Here is a 23,851-nt window from a genome sequence, read left to right as displayed (position 1 = left end):
CTGCTGTCTGGGCAGGTTTTTTGTTCTCTTTTTATTTTATATTTTAATGATCATATATATGAAATAATTGTCTTGATTCTTTTGGTGACTGTGACTAGCTTCCAAGAACAAATTGAACTGCCAACAGCAAACGCAGAAAGTCTGCCAGAAAATATTTTGATCATGAGCTGAGAAAAATACATAACATTCAAGGGAATGCATTAAAGCAGGGGTCGACGCCCCTTTTTTTGGCATTAAATCCTGTTTGTTTCAACAGCTGCAAACTGCAAACATCCAGCCGTTGTCAAGTCTGACATCTTTCAGTACAATCATTAGATTTCTCACTTATAACTAAAGCGCTGGCTCATGAAACAGACTCTGTTTCAAGTGGTTTTCAGTTATTGAAACAAGTTTAAAAATAACCTCCTAGATCCCAATATTCCCCTCTGGCAGTTTGTTTCTCTATTCATCGCTCTTTTCATCATGCTGTTACACCGAAAAGGTCAATGAATTTTTCTTCTTCAGTGTTATTTTTAAATTGAAATGCAATATTATTAAAGCGGAGCAAAGAGATGGCTATTCAGCATCTGACAGTATTAAGAAAATTCCCTCTGCAATGTTCAAACTTTGCTGTGTCATTGTGAAAGGCTGGATAAGTCCATCAGGTGAAAGGTTAACTCTATACCTACCGTATTCTCTCTGGCCTGCCTACTACATGTATGATAATGTAATTAACAGCCATTGTTACAGGTTTATAATGTATTTTTCTAATCTCATTTTATATGTATATTAATCATGTTTCTGAGTGCTCTTTTTTCTTTTTTTTCTTTTTTTTTCTTTTTCTTTTTTTTTTTTTTTAAAATAAAACCCACTTTAACTTCCCCCCCTCCCTCCTAAATGGCCCTCTCTTATCTCCCCCTTTTCTCTTTTACATCTTGAAAACTGTCTCTTGTGGGGAGTGTTGCCTTTTCCTGTTATATTTTGTTTTGTTTTCTTGCCAATTCCCAGCTTGTTTAACTCATTAGCTACTTTATTAGTTTTCTTGTCATAAGTATTTTTACATGCTTGCATTTAGTTTTCATGGTGTATGCTGTTATTTTTCTTATTAACCTCTTGGCATTTATTTTAATAAAACATTCTTAGTAAGAATTTTACTAACTTGCTGATATTTTGTCTTGTGTTTTTAACCAGTTTCATGAATGTATTACCTTTGGTCTGGTTCACGGACTAACACGATTAAAACTGGTGTCTGGCCACCACTTACACTGACCGACTGATGTGAAACACACACACACAAAAACCACTCCACACACACTCCACCTAACTGGAAATTGCACGAGTCGATAAGTCACTCCCGCTCACGCCCTCTCACCTCTGTGCTGGAGAATCTGCTGACACTCTTGGCCCTCCCCGCTCAGTCTCAAACACGGCTGCTGTGTTTTTTTTTTTTTGTCGTCTCTGTTATAGAGACAAACCTCTGTGTTGTTAGTCGTCCTGTCCTTCTGTGTCACTGACCTAATGAGACAGCAGACGCTCTCTCCTGTGCAGCGTTTCTCTGAGGGTGGGGGTGGGGAGGGGGGGACACACACAGCTGCACATTACATCAGGTCACTGGTTAACCCTCAAAGACCTACATCACTTTCTGGGACCTGTGGGTTATGATGTTTCGCAGCAGTCGCCGTCATGTGACTTCTATCTGGACGTTTATGTCCCCGTTTGACATTTACAGGAAGGATTTACCAAAAAAGCTTGAAGAAACAGAAGCAAAATGTGGTGTTCTTTTTTTTTATGTGAACCTCAGGAAGTTTGTTTTTTCATCTAGAACACGGGTGACAAATATGCGGTCCGCGGCCCAAAACCAGCCCACCAAAGGGTCCAGTCCGGTCCACGGGATGAATTTGTGAACACTGAAGATATTAACAGACAGTGGTGTCAAAAGTGGGTCAGACCAGTAAAATAGTCATAACCTATAAATGGATGTACTTTATTTACCCCAAACTGGGAAATTACAGTGTAGCAGCAGCATAACATACAATAATAATAGAGTATCACAGCAAACACGAGTTAAAAAAAATACAACACAAGAGCAAACACGATACACTGTGTATAAATATGGAATAGAATCTGGATAATAACTAATGTGCTAAAATAGAACTAATGACAACTACCAATTTTTATCTTTTTAGTGTAAAAAAAAATTAGTAAAATTGCACGAAAATGTTTACATTTACAAACAATCCTTTCACAAAAAATGTGAACAACCTGAAAAATATCTTAATAAAAGTAAGTGCAATTTGATCAGCATTATGCCTATTACTAAATATTTAGTTTCTTTTCAGATCCACTGTGATCTGTAAGTTGTGATGCACGTGTAAATGATAGGTTGAGATGTAATATTGTTAAAATTGCAGTTATTTTTCTTAAGAAATTTAAGAGTCATGTTCAAATTTTTTTAAAGGATTTTTTTTTTTTTAAACAAGTGTCATAATGTAATTATACTTTTTTCACTCTAAACCATAGAGAAAAGTTTGGAGTTGTCATTATTTCTTGGTTATTCTGTTATTATTTTACTGATCTAACCCACTTTACTCCATATTGAGCTGTATGTGCCACCTTAACTACCCCCCAATCTAGAAATGTGATGTTTTTACCTTCTAAACTGATTTTTTTTTATGTGTAACCTATACTAAGCCTGTTATTTAACACTAACTTGGCCTTTTTTCAGTAAAACCATTTCTTTTTCATTTCTAACTATATAAACATTTCCACATATTAACTGAACATGACTGATAAATAATGAAAACACTTTATAATGTATATACATTCACTGCAGAGCCTGTGAATGCCTCAACAAACTGTGGCACTGCTTAAAGACCACTTTACCAGACTTTAAAAGTCATATTAAACATTGTAGGAGACTTTCGGTGGGCGTCTGTCTGGGTCTTTGAGGGTTAACCTCTGGGTCAGCCACTTGAAAACAAAAGCTCCCTCTGATTAAAAGGTGATTTGTCTGTACACTGAGGTTACTCTCACAGTCACATCAAACCTAATCCCACAGATAAACCCTATTTCCCACAGATATCCTCTTTCTCTTAGTGCAGTGCTCATCCTAATCTGTGCAAAAATACTGCATATTAGTCATCTCAAAGGGATTAATTTTACTGTGAATTATGTAGAGCAGAACATCTCATCAGCACACATTATTATATGTCGTGAGTTATTTACAAAACTAAGGGTAAATTTAACGATGACAGTTGTATGATGATCTAAAGCTGTCCTCGGTCTTTTTTTAATGTTATTTTTCTAAACCATTAACACACACCTATTGGCTTGTTATGCCTGGAGAGCAGCATTACGGTCCTCACCAGCTGTTGTCTGGTTGGTGAACACTTTTCCCTCATTTACTTTTTATTGATACAACGGCTAAAACCGAGTCGTTTGGGAGTACCCACAATGCAATGCACACCAGTAAACCATACCAATATGAACTACTTTGGGATCAAAATAACCTTATTATTCCTTTTAAGTGGGAGATGATGACACGGCTGTTCAGCTAGTTAATTTTTTTTTTTTTTTTTTTGTTGAATATGGGGAGGGGTTTTCCATTCAAACACTACCAGTGTGTGCTGTTGTATGGGCTCAAACTAGTGTCAAAAATCAAGATTTTGAGCTTGGAAAGTAACATTCGCAAATAATCTAAAGGTCTGTCAACCCGACAAATAAATCCACATGAGAAATTCATGTTTTTTTAGAGGTTAATTTATTATTTGGTCTCTGCATTTCACCCATCCTAATATGCACAGCCGCTAGCATTAGCGGTTAGCATTGAGCACTTGAATGTGTATGTGTAGGAAAGATCTGCTCATGTAAAACACACAAAGTCACACAAACACACTGAAAACAGATGATTTCACAGAACTGCACATACTGTCGTCACAAAAAAATAGTAAAAGATGTGCCTTAAATGCCTAGTGTAGTAGTACTATATGGGTGTTTCTATGAAACTGGGTTCATTTTGGTATCTGATACTTTCCCAGCTTTTTGACCCAATAATAAGAGAAATGTAGACATATTTCCCCGCAGGATGTACCTAATGATGACCTCACATAAATGCAGAAAAATTATACTCTTGCTCTAAGCCATCCCAGAATTAATGAATTTTAATCAAATATTGGGGCCAAAAATAGGACCAAAATTTGGACATGAAAACCTACCTAGGTGTCAGTGCATTTGATCTGGAAAACATGGCTATAAGTGGTCTTATATACCGCTATAAGTAAAGACACTGTGTTAAATTTGACGATCCTAGTGGTTTTTCTAATCCAGACGTGGGTTTTTCATGAATCTCAGTCTCATTCCAGGTTTCGTGTGTAACCCATCGTGTCCATTGGCATTACATACACATCCTCCCCATTTAAACACATATAAATCACGAAGGATTTTGCAACAGCAGTTATTTTTGTGAGCACTCTGCCTTGCATAATCAGTTTGATTTGCAAAATGTACCTGCGACAGAATAAAAAGATATTCCAAAAATAGTGTGTCATTTTCATGCCCTTTTTACAGTGTTACACTTAGATTTTTGTGTGAAAATAATATAAAAATGTGTTTTATCTGAAAAATAGTTTCTCTTTTTCTAAAATAGATCCAAACTGCTTCCAAACTTGCTTCATAACATTTGTCTACATGTGGTTTGAATTTTTAGCCCCCATGTCCTGTTTTTAGGGACCAGTTTCATAGAAGCACCCATATGCTTCATTAATTACACATTATTTAGCAACATTTCATTGCTATGTCATTTATTTTAAACTTCATATGTGAGTAATAGATGCCAGTTTTTAATAACACCCATATCATGTGAAATAATACTCTAAATACTGGACAAATAAGACAAAATAGCAGATTTTATCTCAATATCTGCCACATTATTTAACCCAGTGACTCTAGATCTGCACCTGATTTAAGTCCAAACTGGACAAATAAGAGGATATTTTTTCATGATTATAAGATAAGGTAGTGAAATCTGTTTTTCATTAAAGAATGTGGTTTCACAGTTAATAGATATGAAACAGAACAGTGTAAAACTGCTGTTACTGTGCCAGTGGCAGGTTTATCATTCTTCCTTCCTCCCACTATGTTTGTGTTACAGCTTTAAACGTCCCCATCGCTACGTAAAAGAACAACAACCTCTGAGCTGCAACTACAGCCTGAATATGATGTCATTTTATGGGCGGATTTAGTCATTTTTACGTGCTTCCTCATAGGCACATTCCACCAAAACACCTGCTCCTTTGACACTATTTCACAAATATACTGTCGTAGCCTCCTGATAAACATCCAGATTAGCTTCATCCATATTCCAGGTCTATCAAACACACAGAGGATGTCATGTAAGAACACAAATACAGAGCCTTGGTGCACCACATTATGTAATAATGGTGCGATACATACTAATGTAATCATTTTTCACCTCATTATGTAGTAATAGTAACATTTTGTAATAAAATTCTTGATCGCATTTTGTAATAACTTGATACATATTGCAACAGTTATTACAAAATGCGGGTGTAGCACTTTTTTTTTTTTTTAAGTGTAATAATTTGGTGCATTATGTAATAAACCATCAAAAAACATTAAATTTAATGCTTTAGTTGGAAAAACCTTCATACCAGCAGAACATCATAAAGCTTAATTATCTAGCTTAATTAGAATTCATTTAAAAAAAACTAGTTGGATGTTTCAGTGGTCAAACCTGAATCAAATGTAACTGTTTTCATTATAATGTAGAATGTGTTCGCAAACTAGAGACAAAAGCTGCACTAATTAGGTATTAATGACAAAATGTGGCAAAGTTTAGTCCAAAATATGTTAAAGAATTTTATTACAAAATGAAAAAAAAAAAAAAAATTACAAAATGTGCTCAACAATTTTAAAACATGTAAAAAAAAATTATTACAAAATGTGCTCAAGAATTTTATTACAAAATGAGTTTATGAGTGAGTTTATTTGTCGTTGTAAAAAAAAAAAAAAAAAAAGTTCCAATGAAATTAAGGGTTGCTTTCCTTCAGTGTAGGCACAATGCATAAAATATTTATATATACAAATTAATAAAAACATACATAAAACAACACCACAGCAGCAGGAAATACTTTAAAAAAGTGCAGGCAGTATAAGCACATGTGCATTAATAAATAAATAAATATAATGTACTGTAAAAATATAATGAGGTGAAAAATTATTACATTATATTTTGCACCATTATTACATTACATTTACTTGAATCTGATTGGACGGTCCATCAGCCAATCAGAGGGCACACATCCACGCCCTTTACATCCTTTATGATGTTGTAGATTTTCATCGTAAGTAACGCATCCATAAACTGAATGTCCTCATGATGACTTATTCCACAATTTCACACAGTTTTTTTTTTTTTTTTAATTATTTGCGAACGTTCCAAACTCAAAATCGGTTTTTCAGCCCATACCGTTCAGTCTCCTGTCGGTGTCGTCCCCGGTTCATTCAGCTCTTCTTTACTCACTATCCAGCTTCCTTCCTCCTCCACTAATTCAAGGTATTGACACTGACACACAAGCAAAAAAGATTAACTTCATTAATCCTGATTATTACTTTAACCCACTGAGTGATGCCTCCAGATTTCTCCCTCTGTTTTTTTCTGTTTTTTTTTTTTCTATATATAATTTCTTTTTTTTAATCTGCACAACAAAAATGACTTGGCCTTCTCTTAATGTCTCTGCAAAGCGAAGAACAAGGATTACAAAGCGTCTAACATCAAACTAAACATTTCTCTTCTCTGAAATTAACATGTGTCTGACCTAAAGCGGGTGTTTTTGTGATAATAACACCTGAGACATTGGATAAGTGGTATCAAATTGAACTGGTTTTTATCCTGCCAATGCAACAAGACTTCTATATTTAAGCCTTATCAGCCATATTTTTTATTTATTAATGTAGACGTCTTTTTTTTTTTTAATGTTTTCTCTGTGCCAAAATGAGCAACTGGAACTAAAACCCGTCCATTTAGCAGTAGATAGATGTACGGTGTCACTAACCTTCTCATTTAATGTCAGAGGTTTTCAACAGCTTGTCCAAAAACTAAAATAAAATAAAATAAAAGGCGAGCTGTTGAAAAAGACATTAAGTGGTGAGTTATTTTTCAGAGCACAAGGTTTTACAAACACTGCCAAAAAAAAAAAAATGTTGCATGTGTGAGGGTATTTTTTTTTTTTTTTATTCTTGAAAAAAGTGCCTTTTTCCTGATTAGAAAATTATATATTTTTGTACTTTTATCATGCAAGTGCCAATTTTCTGTCTCCCTTTATCTAAAGCTTTTTTTTTTGTTGAGTGCAGAAAGAAAAAAATGAAATAAATGCCCACGCTTTTTCTGAGCACAATGTACAGACGAGTGATAAATGAAAAGAAATAACCAACATAAAGGAACTCTAATGTGACGCTATTGTTCTACAAGAGTCTGGAGATATGATTTTAAGTACATGTGTAAGAACATGTGATGGTCTGGGGTATCTTCCATCTGTTTGGTCGTGCACATTCTCACAGATTAATTCTAAATATATGCTGGATGCAACACATGACTGATAAGGGAACTCTATGGGGATTAAACCATTATAACAGTATGAGGCAAATGCTGTTGCACTGATTAGTTTACTGTTGGTGACTCATACTCTAATAGGAACGTCACTTATGGCTTTATGAAATTCACTTTGGATGCCTCAAAATGCACATGTTTTTTTTTTCTAACCCTTTCATGCATGAATTATGAGAACCTTAGTCGATATTTTTTTCTTGAGTGATTTTATTCCTCTTTAGGCATGAAAAATACAATGCAATTTAAATTTTTTCATGACACTATTTTTTATGGAGTTATAAAAATGTCTACTCGGCTAGACACCATTTTTATTATTATTATTATTATTATTATTACTATTATTATTATCATTATTATTATTATTATTAAAGGGGTCATATTTTGCTAAACCCACTTTTTTATTAGTCTTTGGTACATTTATTTGTGTATTTGGACCCTAATAGTTCAAAAAGTTTGAATTTAATCCCTCCAGGTGCCGCAAAGCTATCTTTATATTCATTTTAGCAAAAATTGAGTTGATTTTTACAACCTATTTGAATTCCTGCTTAATTTCACTGCAAAAATCAAAAATCTTACCAAGTGTATTTTTCTCATTTTTAGTCAAAATATCTTTTTTTTTTTCTAACCCTTTCATGCATGAATTATGAAAACCTTAGTCAATATTTTTTTTCTTGAGTGATTTTATTCCTCTTTAGGCATGAAAAAAACAATGCAATTTAAATTTTTTCATGACATTATTTTTTTTATGGATTATATAAATATCCACTCAGCTGGACAAAATTGTTTAAAAATTATTATTATTAAAGGGGTCATATTTTGCTAAACCCACTTTTATTAGTCTTTGGTTCATTTATTTGTGTATTTGGACCCTAATTGTTCAAAAAGTTTGAATTTAATCCCTCCAGGTGCTGCAAAGCTATCTTTATATTCATTTTAGCAAAAATTGAGTGGATTTCTACAACCTATTTGAATTCCTGCTTAATTTCACTGCAAAAATCTAAATCTTACCAAGTGTATTTCTCTCATTTTTAGTCAAAATATCTCATCACACTTACAATAAGACATAATCACCTAAAGAGTAACTTTTCATTGAGATATAATAACTTATTTTTAGACAATAGATCTGGAAAATCTTATTTCAAAAAATCTTTTTTCTTTTTTCATTATAAATTTTTTTTAAATTATATATTTACATAAACATTGACTTAGACATAAGGAACCACACAGACACAATACAAATAAAAACAAAAAATTATACAATAAACCTACAGACCTAGTAAACACAAAAAAGAGAGAAAAAAAACAACAACAAAATAAATAATATTGTCAACTTCTCTTTACAATTTTTTAATTTTTGAAGCAAAGAAACATACAGTATATTTAAAACCCATCAACAGAAAGTGATATACTGTGTGAAAACTATGATGTAAAAACATTTTTAATGCTGCTAATGCTCACATTTTAACATACTCTAATACTAGTATTACTCATTTCACAGAGATATGAAAAAAAATTATTTAAGAAAAATGTTAATTACAGCAATAACATTTAGCAATTGATTTACACTGAAACACGTTACTGCAGATCAGGTTTATCTAGAACAGCACAGATACAGTAATGGTATGAATGTCAGTGTATGATGCATAAGTGTCCACTGTGTCGGCTGATATGGAACTAAAACAACAAAACCCATGAATATACAAGAGAACAGCTGGATGGAGTTGGAGAAGACTGAGGAAACCAGATTCACTGAAAACACCAACTACATTGAATTACAGTGTCATAATTAATACCATCAATTAATCACAGCTACTTAACCCTTTATAGGACACTCATAAAACACTCTGAAATCCAAAAATTCAACCTTAGTGTGTTTATTGGAGGATATAACAAGACTTTAGTACTTTTTTATAGTCATGTAGAAAATCAAGGTCAATGAAATTACCATATTTGGTTCCTTGCCCCTAACTATATCCCATAAAGACCCAAACAACCACTGGTGACCAAAATCGTCTACCAATATAAAATGTTTAATAACTTCTGATCCATTAATCCTATCAATCCATGTAAATAATTGGTGTAAAATACAGTTTGTCATCTTTTCATGGTCATCAGATATGACCCATTTGGACGTTCAGAGGCTCCGTAGTCACCATGGAAACACCGTCATCTTCTACAACATTGATTCACCAGTAAAACCCATGGAGTTGGCTCAATGACAGTGGATGGAGACACTGGGTTTATGTTCAGTTAATGAGAGATTTTGTTGAAAAAGTCACATTTTCTTCATTTTTCTCTGTTTCTAATATGATGACAATTAACTTTAATCTGAGCTTTTATGAACATCTACATGATATTAAATTAAACATGGGAAAATACCTGATATATTGTAGAAACGCAAAGTACAGAGGATAATATTATAATAAATGGTGATAAATCACTTAAGAAAGGTTAAATAGAGAGAAAAATTCATTTTAGAACTGCTGCAAAAGTCACACTGGGTCTTTATGGGTTATATAAAAATACAAGAAACACACACACACCTGTCCACATCCACATTCTCCCTTTGAACATCATTCCTTACATTAGTACCATTACTTCATGGTACCTAACAAAGCAGGTCCACTCACTGTTCATGCAGAGGTGGACCTTACAGACCCTGTAGACCACATTGGACCTGAGATTGTCGACTCACTGGAACTGTTGTTATCACTGTCTTGTAATGTGTGCAGAAATGACCAAAAATAGCCACTTGCCTTATAAAGGGTTAATGTTAAAATACAGTTGTTTGATAACTGTAATGTTAAAGTGATGAATTGTATAAACATATTTATCACGCCTACCAGAGCTAAATAGCAGGCTAGCTAGCAGACCATGTAATTCAATACAAGCTAATGCTAACATCGGCTAACTCTAGTAAAAGTAGTTAAGAAGTGGTAAACTTGGAGGTGTTGTTGATGTAATTCCTTAAATACAACTATGGCAGAGCTGCCTGTCAGGGAGACAAATAAATATAAAGAATGAGTAAAAAGAGTTTGTTTTTATTAAAGAAATGTCAGGTTTTTCATGGTCGTTCATATTATTATGTGTAGTATGTTTATTCTTTCTTGCCAGTGGAATCGTCCGATAACGCTGGTCTACAAGTAAAATCCTTTCAGAATAAAAGTAGTGACATTTTTGCCACATGAGTCACTGATAAAAAAAAAAAAAACAAGTCATAAATCCTGGTTGCAAGAAGTTTCCAAGATACAGTCTTTGATCAAAATGTGAAATTCAAGAATTAATGAGAGAATGGGTTTTATTCAAAAGGAATATTTGTGTCAGAGCTACCAGATCTACTTCAACACACTGTCTGCACATGACAATACATTCACTGTACAGGTTTTATCTAGTGGCAGATTTATACTTCTGTTGTATAAATATACAGAAAACTATATATACCTTATCATATACCTTGAAAACATCAGCAAACAACACTTTTGTCATTTGTTTTCCAAAAAATCGTATTAAAATCCGTAACATTTTGCACATTTAACCCTTTAAAGCCTGAACCATTAAATCATTGAGAGAAAATACCAGTTCTTTGAAACTGGAGCCTTTATTGGTCCTTCTGAACAACCAAAAAAAAAAAAAAAAAAAGGTTTTGTCAAATATCAGTTTCTATGTATGAATTTCAATTTTGTATCATATTTGATACATCGGGTCTCAATGCTGAAATAATATTATTTTTGAACTAGAAAAGCACTTGGAGAGCACAGACCTCCGCCAAGGCAGATCAGTCCCCCCCCCCCCCCCCCGATCACCACCTAAATTTAATCATTTCTTCCTTGTGCCAGTATCAACATTTCCTGAAATTTTCATCCAAATCCGTCCATAATTTTTTGAGTTATCTTGCACACGGACAGACAGACAGACAAACCAACACCGGCAAAAACATAACCTAGGCAACAAATAATATAGAGGTAACAATAGAGGTAACAAATAAAAACATAATCTAACAAGAGCATGTCTAACAAATTGGTAATTCCTTTTCAAAATCGCCAAAGTTCTTCCTCCTTCCTCGTTCATGACAGTCTTGTAGTGTCACTGGAAAGGCCTCTGGTGAACGAATTCCTCCCCTCTGGTGGATTATCTGTGTATTCCATGTATCTAATTGTATACATCAGGTTTTTCAAGAAAAAAAAATCAAACTGATCATGTAGAGGGCTTCAAAACTCATGTATCAAATATGATACGTTTGGCATTATAGGGTTAACCTCTGAAGCAGATAATTTATATTGAAAAGAAAAATTGTAGACCAGTATAACACTCATACTCCACAGATAAGACCAGTTATGTTCATGATCCAATCCCTAAATGTGGTTAAAAAGCCTTCAGATTAAAATGCTGGTATAAAGTAAACAGAATAAAGGTAAAGTCACCACAGAACAGTCGACTCTTATCTGGTTTCTTCTTTCATCTGTCACTCATCTGTACAAACTACAAAAGACAAACCAGGAAACAGATTTTTTCCACCATTAAACTCTGGCTTTTAATGGATCTTATCGATTCGACGTCTGATATTTTCATTTTATTTATTTGTCTTTTTTCTAATCGGACCACAGTACACAGGAAGCGTCCGTTTGCGTACTGGCCGAGCTCTCAGTGCCTGTCCACGTCTACCACAGGGCATTCAGTGGATTTACCTACTAACTACCTTTTCACCTGTCAACCTTTGATTTTACTTCTGTTCTGTTTAACAAAACATTCCTCCAATGAGTTAAACGGCAGGTTAACCAATCAGTATTGGTCTCAGTGACGTAGCGCTCAGGTGGTTAAAGGGTAAATGCTACCAAAATACAGACTGAGGAGATTTTAGCCCCACTGGATTTATGTTCCTTTTATTTTAATTTTTTTTTGTCTGTGATAAATATGCATAAAACAGTATAATACATTTTTCCTAAAACTCTACTAGTATGATATATACTGTAAGTTCCTCATCCATATATCGGTGCACTAAAATCTGTGAGATTTTTTTTTTTTTTTTTTTTTTGTGGAGTTGTAAGTTTTTATGTGAAGTAGCTTTTATTTCGTTTTGTGTTACCGTGTTTTTATAGAGGGTTAGACTGACAATTTTGACTAGGGTGTAAAACATGTAATGCCAGTTTTTGTTGCTCACACCAAAAAAAGAAAAAAAAAAAAAAGAAAAAGAAAAAAGGAAAACAAATGTCATGTGTGCAATAAAGAACCATATTTACAAGCTTCCTTCTGCCTGCTCTACCTGCACTCGTCCTTTTGCTTCTTTATCGGTGACATCATTGCTTTGGATTTGCCGTTGACTCGGGGGGGGCGCTTAAAGGTAGGTGTTCCACATTTGCAGGAAATAAAATGTGAAAGTTCAACGTGAAATAAACCACGTAAGCTCTTAAAGTGAGATCAAGCCTTCGTCTGGATTTTAGTGTGACGCTGGTAAAAATGCTGGAAATGTTTGACCTTCTGCAAAGGTCAGCGCTAAAGCGTTCTCTCTGGAGATGGTATTTACCGACGCGGTCATGTCCATTTGTGGCTGCAGTCACTTTGGTGTTGAAATGTTTTTTTAACATCCAAACCAGGGAGAGGCGTCAATCTATTGTGTTTGTCCACCTTCAACAACAGGTGACATCATGTATTCTGCAGGGTTCATACAAGGGGCTTGAAATCCTTGAAAATGTTCTGTTCCCCAGGTCTGGAAAGTACTTGAATTTTAGTTTAAGTTTTTTTAAATGTGATTTATTTATTTATTTTTAATATTAACTCCTCCAGGTTAGATAGCTTTCAGATTTTTACATTTAGAAGTTGGTGATTTATTTTGAAAATTAAATTTTATGTCAAAAAATAACATTTCCAGGTGTTCTCAGGTCGACTCCAGGTACATTTTTATCTTAATCTTAGCCTCAGTGCCCAAAGAACGTCAAGTGGCTTCGCTTATTTTGGATAAAACTTCATGTTCTTTAATTTCTAAACTTTGTGCTATTATGAAATATACTTTTAGATATTTTTAGCATAATACAATGTACATCATTGGGATAAAAAGTGAAAAAATATGAAAAATGAGTATATGTTTTCCTGTAGATATGGATTTGACCCCAGTGATAAAGGGCTGTACTGGAAAAATTAGAAAATGATCCTTAAAATTGCTTGAATTTGACCTTGAAAAATGTGTACGAACCCTGATTCTGACAAAACACTGACACAAACTAAACATTTCATCTATTTGAATAACAGGGTTCATACAGGGGCTTGAAAATGTTGTTTTTCCCAGGTCTGGAAAGTGCTGGAATTTTAGTTTCAGTGCTTGCAGTTATAACTGTGATGTGATTTATTTATTTATCTTTAATATTAACTCCTCCAGGTTAGATAGCTTTCAAATTTTTACACTTAGAAGTTGGTGATTTATTTGGAAAAATAAAACTTTCCGTCAACAAATAACATTTCCAGTGTTCTCAGATCGACTCCAGGTACATTTTTATCTTAATCTTTGACTCAGTGCCCGAAGAACGTCAAGTGGCTTCGCTTTTTTTTTTTTGACAAATCTTCATGTTTTTCTTTTCTTTTCTAAACTTTTTGCTATTATGAAACATAATTTTAGATGTTTATAGCATAATACAACAAACATCATTGGGATAAAAAAGTGAATAAAAAATAATCCTGAGCATATTTTTTCCTGTAGATATAGATTTGACCCCAGTGAGAAGGGGCTGTACTGGAAAAATGTGAAAATGACCCTTAAAAGTGCTTGAATTTGACCTTGAAAAATGTGTATGAACCCTGATTCCAACAAAACACTGACACAAACTAAACATTTCATCTATTTGAATAACAGGGTTCATACAGGGGCTTGACATCTTTTAGTTCCAGTGCTTGCAGTTATAACTGTGATGTGATTTATTTATTTTTAAAATGAACTCTTCCAGGTTAGATAAAAACCAAAGCTACTTACAGAGGTGATTTATTTGGAAAAATAAAACTTTATGTCAAAAAATAAAATTCCCAGGTGTTCTCAGGTCGACTCCAGGTACATTTTTATCTTAACCTTTGACTCAGTACCTGAAGAATGCCAAGTGGTTTCCCTTTTTTTGGATAAAACTCCATGTTCTCCTTTAATTTGTAAACTTTTTGCTATTATGAAACATAATATTAGATGTTTTTAGCATAATACAATGTACATCATTGGGATAAAAAAGTGAATAAAAAAATAATCCTGAGTATATGTTTTCCTGTAGATATGGATTTGACCCCAGTGATAAGGGGCTGTACCAGAAAAATGTGAAAATGACCCTTAAAAGTGCTTAAATTTTAGTTTCATTGCTTTCAATTACAACTGTGATGTGATTTATTTATTTTTAATATGAACTCTTCCAGGTTAGATAAAAGCCAAAGGTACTTACAGGGGTGATTTATTTGGAAAAATAAAACTTCATGTCAAAAAAATACAATTCCCAGGTGTTCTAAGGTCGATTCCAGGTACATTTTCATCTTAATCTTTGACTCAGTACCTGAAGAATGCCAAGTGGTTTCCCTTTTTTTGGATAAAACTTCATGTTCTCTTTTAATTTCAAAACTTGTTGCTGTTATGAAACACAATTTTAGATGTTTATAGCGTAATACAATGTACATCATTGGGATAAAAAGTGAAAAATATGAAAAATGAGTATATGTTTTCCTGTAGATATGTGTTTGACCCCAGTGATAAGGGGCTGTAGTGGAAAAATTAGAAAATGACCCTTGAAAGTGCTTGAATTTGACCTTGAAAAATGTGTATGAACCCTGATTCTTGACAACACTGACACAAACTAAACATTTAATCTATTTTAATGACAGGGTTCATACAGGGGCTTGAAATCCTTGAAAATGTTGTTTTTCCCAGGTCTGGAAAGTCCTTTAAGTTTAGTTTCAGTGTTTGCAATTATAACTGTGATGTGATTTATTTATTTATCTTTAATATTAACTCTTCCAGGTTAGATAGCTTTCAAATTTTCACATTAAGAAGTTTAACTTTTTCAAACCAAGTCAATATTTTTGTTTAGGTTTTAATTAATTCCATATTGTTTTGCATTTGAATCTACTCATATTAAGTGGAGAACTATTAAGGGCTTCATTTAATTATTATTTATTCAATTCTAAACTCAGTGAAATATAATTGATCATATTGGTTGTAATGTGTCGCCTCATTTTTATTGAGTAGATAGGGTGTATTTTTGTTTTACAGTGCAAGTGGTTTCCCTTTTTCTGGATAAAACTTCATGTTCTCCTTTAATTTCTAAACTTTTTGCTACATAATTTTAGATGTTTATAGGATAATACAATGTACATCATTGGGCAGTGAATAAAAAAATAATCCTGAGTATATGTTTTCCTGTAGATATGGATTTGACCCCAGTGATAAGGGGCTGTACTGGAAAAATGTGAAAATGACCCTTAAAAGTGTTTGAGTTTGACCTTGAAAAATGTGTACGAACCCTGATTCTGACAAAACACTGACACAAACTAAACATTTCTACTATTTTAACCCTTTCATGCACGAATTATGAGAACCTTAGTCAAGATTTTTTTCTTCAGTTTTTAGCCATGAAAAAAAACAATGCAATCAAGTTTTTTTTTTCTATGGAGTTACAAAAATGTCCATGCATTTAATTTTTGAAGAAAAGAAACATGTTTAAAACCCAATATCAGAAAGTGATATGAAAACAATGAAATAAAAACATTTTAATGCTGCTAATCTGATGTCTTCTCACATTTTAACATATTCTAATGCTAGTAATTACTCACTTCATGGAGATAATATGCAAAAAAAACCTTCTTGTCTAACAAATAACAATTGATTTACACTCAAACATGTTACTGCAGTTCAGGTTTATCAAGAACAGTAAAGTTACTGTAATGATCTGAATTACAGTGTATGGGATGGTGCATAAGTGTCCACTGTGTTGGCTGATATGGAACTAAAACAATAAAACCGATTAATATACAAGAGAACAGCTGGAGAAGAACTGTCCACTGGAGTGGACAGTGCATGAAAGGGTTAATAACAGGATTCTTAGAAAATGTTGTGTTTTCAAGGTCTGAAAAGTGTTTGAATTTTAGTTTCAGTGATGTGATTTATTGGATTGATATTATGAAATAGAATTTTAGATGTTTATAGCGTAATACAATGTACATCATTGGGATAAAAAGTGGAAAGAAAAAAAAAAATCCTGAGTATATGTTTTCCTGTAGATATGGATTTGACCCCAGTGATAAGGGGCTGTACTGGAAAAAATCGAAAATGACCCTTAACCCATAAAGACCCAGTGCTTTTTCTCTCTATTTAACCTTTGTTAAGTGATTTATCATCATTTATTATAACATTGTCTTCTGTATTTTGCAATTTTCACGTTAAACCATATATTTTGCCTATACTTAATTTAAATGCTCATGAAAACTCAGAGTAAATTCAAAGAAAACTGAAGAAAAAGTGACTTTTTCAGCAAATCTATCATTAACTGAACATAAACCCAGTGTGTCCATCCACTGTCATTGATCCAACTCCATGGGTTTTACTGGTCAATGAATGTTGTAGAAGATGACGGTGTTTCCACGGTAACTACAGAGCCTCTGAACGTCCAAATGGGCCATATCTGATGACCATGAAAAGATGACAAACTGTATTTTACACCAATTATTTCCATGTATTGATAGGATGAGTGGATCAACAGGTAATAAACATTATAGATGAACAGATGCTTTTGGTCGCCGGCGGCTGTTTGGGTCCTTAAGGGTTAAAAGTGCTTGAATTGACCTTGAAAATGTGTAAAAACCTTGATTCTGCCAAGCACTGACACAAACTAAACATTTCATCTATTTGAATAAAGGCTGACCGTATGTGTGTGTCATCGCCGCCAGCCGCCGCCGCCGCCGCCTTCGTTCTGCACGTCACAGTGGATGAGCTGCAAGTAAAGCTAACATCCCCACTGGTAACTTATAGAGTTAAATAATTCAACAGCGTGCATACATCTGAGTCTAAACTGTGTCTGTGTAAATAATTAAAGAGTTCCACCACTGGATTTATAACATTAAATATTTCATGTGTTCAGAGGCGTAACACAGCCGATCGATAACCACGCTCTTCCCGTCAGCCTCGGTGTCGATTCAGTGTCAACACCTTTGAATAACAGTGTGGGGGAACTTTGACAGACCGGTGTCACTGCACATTAAAATGATCAGAAACGCTGAATGAAATGATCTGAAAGCAAAGCCAGGAATCAATGCATTCAGCTCATGATATCTGTTTCTGGTTTTTTGTTTTGTTTTGGCTGTACAAGTGTTTTGCTGTCATTTTCTCAGATATTCATGGTGGAATATGTGTTCAGATGTTTTATTGAAGTAAAAACTACAGGAAAAAAACAACTAAAACCTGTGCTTTCAAAGGTGTTACCAGTAAGCACTCCGTAAAATTAGTTTTATTATTGTTTTATATATATAAAAATACAAGAAAAATACATGTAAAGGGAAAGGAACATGTATTTCATATTTAATTTTTCTCTGTTTTTGATATTATGACAATTGATTTTAATATGAGCTTTTATGAACATCTACCTGATCAGTGAATTAAATACAGGAAAATACCAGATTTTTGCTGAAAAAAACACAAAATATGGAGGGTAATATTATCATAAATCACTTCAGAAATGTTAAATATAGAGGAAAATTCATTTGGGAACTGACGCTAAAGTAGCACTGGGTCTTTATGGGTTATATAAAAATACATGAAAAATACATGTAAGGTGAAAGGAACATGTATTTCATCCTTTCATTTCATATTTCATTTTTCTCTGTTTTTGATAGTTTGACAATTGATTTTATTATGAGCTTTTATGAACATCTACCTGATCAGTGAATTAAAAACAGATTTTTACTGAAAAAAAACACAAAATATGGAGGATAATATTATAATAAATGATTTAAGAAATGTTAAATATAGAGGAAAATTAATTTGGGAACTGACACAAAGGTCACACTGGGTCTTTATGGGTTAATTTACTGACCATGTAAATGTTCATAAAAGCTCATATTAAAATCAGTTGTCACAATATCAAAAACAGAGAAAAATTAAACATGAAATACATGTTCCTTTCCCTTTACATGCATTTTTCTTTTATTTTTATATGTCCCATAAAGACCCAGTGTAACCTTTTTGTCAGTTCCCAAATGAATTTTTCTCTGTATTTAACATTTAAGTGATTTATTACAGTATTATCCTCCATATTTTGTGTTTTTTTCAGTAAAAATCAAGTATTTTCCTGCATTTAATTCACTGACCATGTATATGTTCATAAAAGCTCATATTGAAATCAATTGTCACAATATCAAAAACAGAGAAAAATTAAACATGAAATACATGTTCCTTTCCCTTTACATGCATTTTTCTTTTATTTTTTTATATGTCCCATAAAGACCCAGTGTGACCTTTGTGTCAGTTCCCAAATTAATTTTCCTCTATATTTAACATTTCTTAAATCATTTATTATAATATTATCCTCCATATTTTGTGTTTTTTCAGTAAAAATAAGGTATTTTCTTCTATTTATTCACTGATCAGGTAGATGTTTATAAAAGCTCATAATAAAATCAATGGTCATAATATCAAAAACAGAGAAAAATTAAATATGAAATACATGTTCCTTTCACCTTATATGTATTTTTCTTGTATATAACCCATAAAGACCCAGTGTGACCTTTGTGTCAGTTCCAAAATGAATTTTCCTCTATATTTAACATTTCTTAAGTCATTTATTATAATATTACCCTCCATATTTTGTGTTTTTTCAGTAAAAATCTAGTATTTTCCTGTATTTATTCACTGATCAGGTAGATGTTCATAAAAGCTCAGATTAAAATCAACTGTCAAACTATCAAAAACAGAGAAAAAATGAAATATGAAATGAAAATGAAATGACAGAATGAAATACATGTTCCTTTCACCCTAAATGTATTTTTCTTGTATTTTTATATATCCCATAAAGACTCAGTGTGACCTTTGTGTCAGTTCCCAAATGAATTTTTCTCTGTATTTAACATTATATTTTTCTTAAGTGATTTATTATATCATCCTCCATTTGTGTTTTTTCAGTAAAAATCTGGTATTTTCCTGTATTTATTCACTGATCAGGTAGATGTTCATAAAAGCTCATAATAAAATCACTTGTCACAATATCAAAAACAGAGAAAAATGAAATATGAAATAGATGTTCCTTTCACCTTACCTGTATTTTTCTTGTATTTTTATATATCCCATAAAGACCCAGTGTAACCTTTGTGTCAGTTCCCAAATGAATTTTTCTCTCTATTTAACCTTTCTTAAGCGATCCATCACCATTTATTAGAATACTATCCTCTGTACTTTGTGTTTCTACAATAAAAATCAGGTATTTTCAAATGTTTAATTTCCTGGTCATGTAGAAGTTCATACAAGCTCAGATTAAAGTAAATTGTCATCATATCAAAAACAGAGAAAAAAGTAGAAAATGTGACTTTTTTGACAAAATCTATCATTAATTGAACATAAACTGAATGTGTCCATCCACTGTCATTGATCCAACTCCTGGTGAACCAATGTTGTAGAAGATGACAGTGTTTCCACGGTAACGTCCAAATGGGTCATATCTGATGACCATGAAAAGATGACAAACTGTATTTTACACCAATTATTTACACGTATTGATAGGATTAGTGGATCAACAGGTAATAAACAGTTTAGATCAGCAGACAGTTTTGGTCACCAGTGGCTGTTTGGCTCTTTAAGGGTTAAGGCCATTTGAGCTCCTTTAAGCCCAAAATGCCTTAAACCACAGGTGTCCATCATACAGCCCGTGGGCCAAAACCGACCATTCAAAGGATCCTTTCCAGCCCACGGGATGAATTTGTGAACTGCAAAAATTATACTAAAGATATTAACAGTCATTTTATTTCAGGGGCTATGTTCGGTCCAATTTGATCACAAGTGGGTCAGATCAGTAAAATACTATCATAATAACCTATAAATAATAACAACTCCAAATTTTTACCCCACCCTCCGAAGGGGAGGCAAGGGGTATGGTTTTTGGTTCGGTTTGTTTGTTTGTTTGCCTGTTAACACTCTAGCAGCAAAACTATTGGTTGAATTCATACCAAACTGGGTTTATAGATTACCAGTGACCCAGAATAGATCTGATAACATTTTGGGAAAAGTAGGTCAAAGTTAAAAAATTTTTTGGAATTAAAAAAAAAAAAAAAAAAAAAAAAAAATTCTGTTTACTTATAATGGGCAAAATTTCAATTGTCTGTAGCAGCAAACCTGTTGGTTGAATTCATACCAAATTATGTTTATAGATTACCAGTGATCCAGAATAGATCAGATTACATTTTGGGAAAAGTAGGTCAAAGTTAAAATTTTTTATTAATTTTTTAAAATCTTTTTTTTTTTTTATAATCGTTTACTTATAATGGATGAAATTTCAAATGCGTGTAACAGCAAAACCATTGGTTGAATTCATACCAAATTGGGTTTATAGATTGCCAGTCACCCAGAATAGATTGGATGACATTTTGGGAAAAGTAGGTCAAAGTTCAAATTCTTTTTTTTTTTTTTTTTTTTTTAATGGGCTCAGCTGGCTGACAGGCAGCTGTCTGTACCGATAAGGCAGCAGCCGACACCAACTGTACTCCCAGTCATCATTGCCCATTTTTTCTAACACCTTTGCTTGTGTATCCTCTTTTATTTGGACATTTTACCAGGGAGTATCTCACACTACTTTTTTTTTTTTTTCTCCTACTTGTCTTGTCCAGCGTTCTAACAGCAGAATGGTAGTCTGGTTCCTTTTGGTGCTGAACAAATTTGCTTTGCCAGGGGTAACTTCATAAAGTATATGAAGCACCCTTTGATATTCTACTGTGTTTATTATGAGTTTTGTTGAACCACATTTTGATGCCGGACCTGACATGGGGGATGGGGGTGGGGAGGGTAGAAGAAGGGGAGAGAACAAGAGGGAAGAAGGTGGCGAAGACCCTCAAAAGAAAGTATCAACAAAACAAACAGCAAAGTTAAAATTCTTAATGAATTTTTTATATCTTTTTTTTTCTTTTTTTCCCATTATAAGTAAATGGGAGAAATTTCAAATGTCTATAAAACATCAATTTAGTTTAAATTTACTTCAAACTTGGCACATATATAGAGGTAATTGATATGTTGACATCAGCACACACAGACATGATGATATCAGCTGGATCGAAGCCAAAATAAACTACAATATGTGCAAGGGGCGGGGTTTGTTGTATCAGGAACCACTTGTTATGATGAAGAAGGTGTAGAAACAACTCATCCATTAAAGGAACAAGTCCTCCTTCAGTTAATCACAACCATTTAACCCTTGTCTGGTGTTTATAGTTGTGTTGTTCAGCCAGTGTTGGTGGGTGTGGTGGACCCACTGCATTTGTAGGTTTTTAATTCAACATAATCAAACAATTTTATGTTTAAATACTCAGCAGATGTTTACTTCATCCCAATTACTAGCAACATAAAAAGCATACATGTTTAATATTTGCCTTTTGCCTTTGCTAGGTCACATTTATGAATTAAAATGCCATTAATTTTTTGTTTGATTTTTTTTCAATAAAATGTAATATAGTCAAGATATGAGAGGAAAAAAATCCTAAAAAAAATCATTTGTCTTTTAATAAAAAATGACAGGTCCTACAGACCCAAACACCGTACAAGAGTTGAGAATGAACACATTTAGAAACAGTTTATTACACTGGAAAAAAAGTACAAATACTCCAGTAGAGTACAAGTACCTCATATTTGTTTGTACTTTATTACATCCAGTGGTGTTATCCTGCCTGTGTACATGAACGTACCCACAAAGCCAATGTCAGTGTGTGTGTAGTCCTGTGGATAAACACAACCGTCACTTCTGTGGGACATTATTAGCTCCTTCTTGTCAGTCGGTGTGAAATCTCATTTACACCTACACACTGAACATAATTCCTGTGTGTTTCCTAATAATGTAATAACCAGCAGTTATTATTGTCTCCAAAAGCTTCATTAGTTTTCCTTTATTCTTTCAATTGGATTTCAGTTTAGTTTTAGAAGTGAATAAATACCACGATTTTTTTTTTTTTTTTTGGATTGTAGGAGCGGACTAGTTTTAATTTAGATTTTATTTAATTTTATTGTTAGCTTTGTTTTTTTGTTTACTATGAGGATATTTTTCATTCAAAGAGGCTGAAAATTAAATAAAAGAATGTTTTAATTAACCACCAGGAGACGTTCCACACCTAAAACCACCGACGGGGTCAAATTTACCACCTTTTCTTTTTACCATAATGTCTTCTGTCATTATTTTAAGTTGTCTCCAGTTATTATATGAGTTTGTTTAATTATCTGTGTCAGTACAAATCAGACTAAAATGACCCAGAAGAAACATACATATACATATATTTAAGGGTCTTATAAACAGTCAAAATTATTTCACATACAAACAAATGCTGTTGAATAATAATAATAATAATAATAATAATAATAATAATAATAATAATAATAATAATAATAAATGAATGTATCAATGAATTTCTGTTGAAGGGAATTTGACCTGATTGAGGTTCGAAGTGAATATAAGAATAATAGTAACCACAGTGTAAATATTTAGGAAAGATGGAGGAAAACCACAATGAAACGGATTTTATGATGAAATATTCTCTATTAAAAATGTTCCATATCCTCCTGGGACCCAACAAAGTAAAGGTTTGGCTTTTTTACATTAAATCATTGCCTTGACTAGAAACAGTACCATACAACAGCTTTGTCAGGTACTTTTATGCCCTTTTCAGTGTCTCCTACAGAGGACAGACTGTCCTACTGGGTCTGAGCAGGAGAATGGACACAAACACTGTTATAAATGTACAATATGGCATTAGACGGTTTCCAAAAACACAGTTTTTCGGCTAATTTTATTTATTTATTTATTTATTTATTTATTTATTTTTAGAACAAATTGTGTTATAGAAACTATTCAGTAAGAGTCAAAAGAAAAACAGATTTGAGTTGTAATTCTCTTCCATTTATTTCTTTAAACCTCGTTCATTGTCGTTTTCTATTTACTTTTCACTGCTGGTTTTGGATTTTCTTTCTTTCTTTCTTTCTTCCTTTGTTTTTCTTTCTTTCTTTCTTTCTTTCTTTCTTTCTTTTGTTTCTTTCTTTCTTTCTTTCTTTCT

The sequence above is a fragment of the Sphaeramia orbicularis genome, chromosome 22, assembly GCF_902148855.1.
Source record: "Sphaeramia orbicularis chromosome 22, fSphaOr1.1, whole genome shotgun sequence".
Taxonomy (NCBI): Eukaryota; Metazoa; Chordata; class Actinopteri; order Kurtiformes; family Apogonidae; genus Sphaeramia; species Sphaeramia orbicularis.
This window is presented reverse-complemented; position numbering follows the sequence as displayed.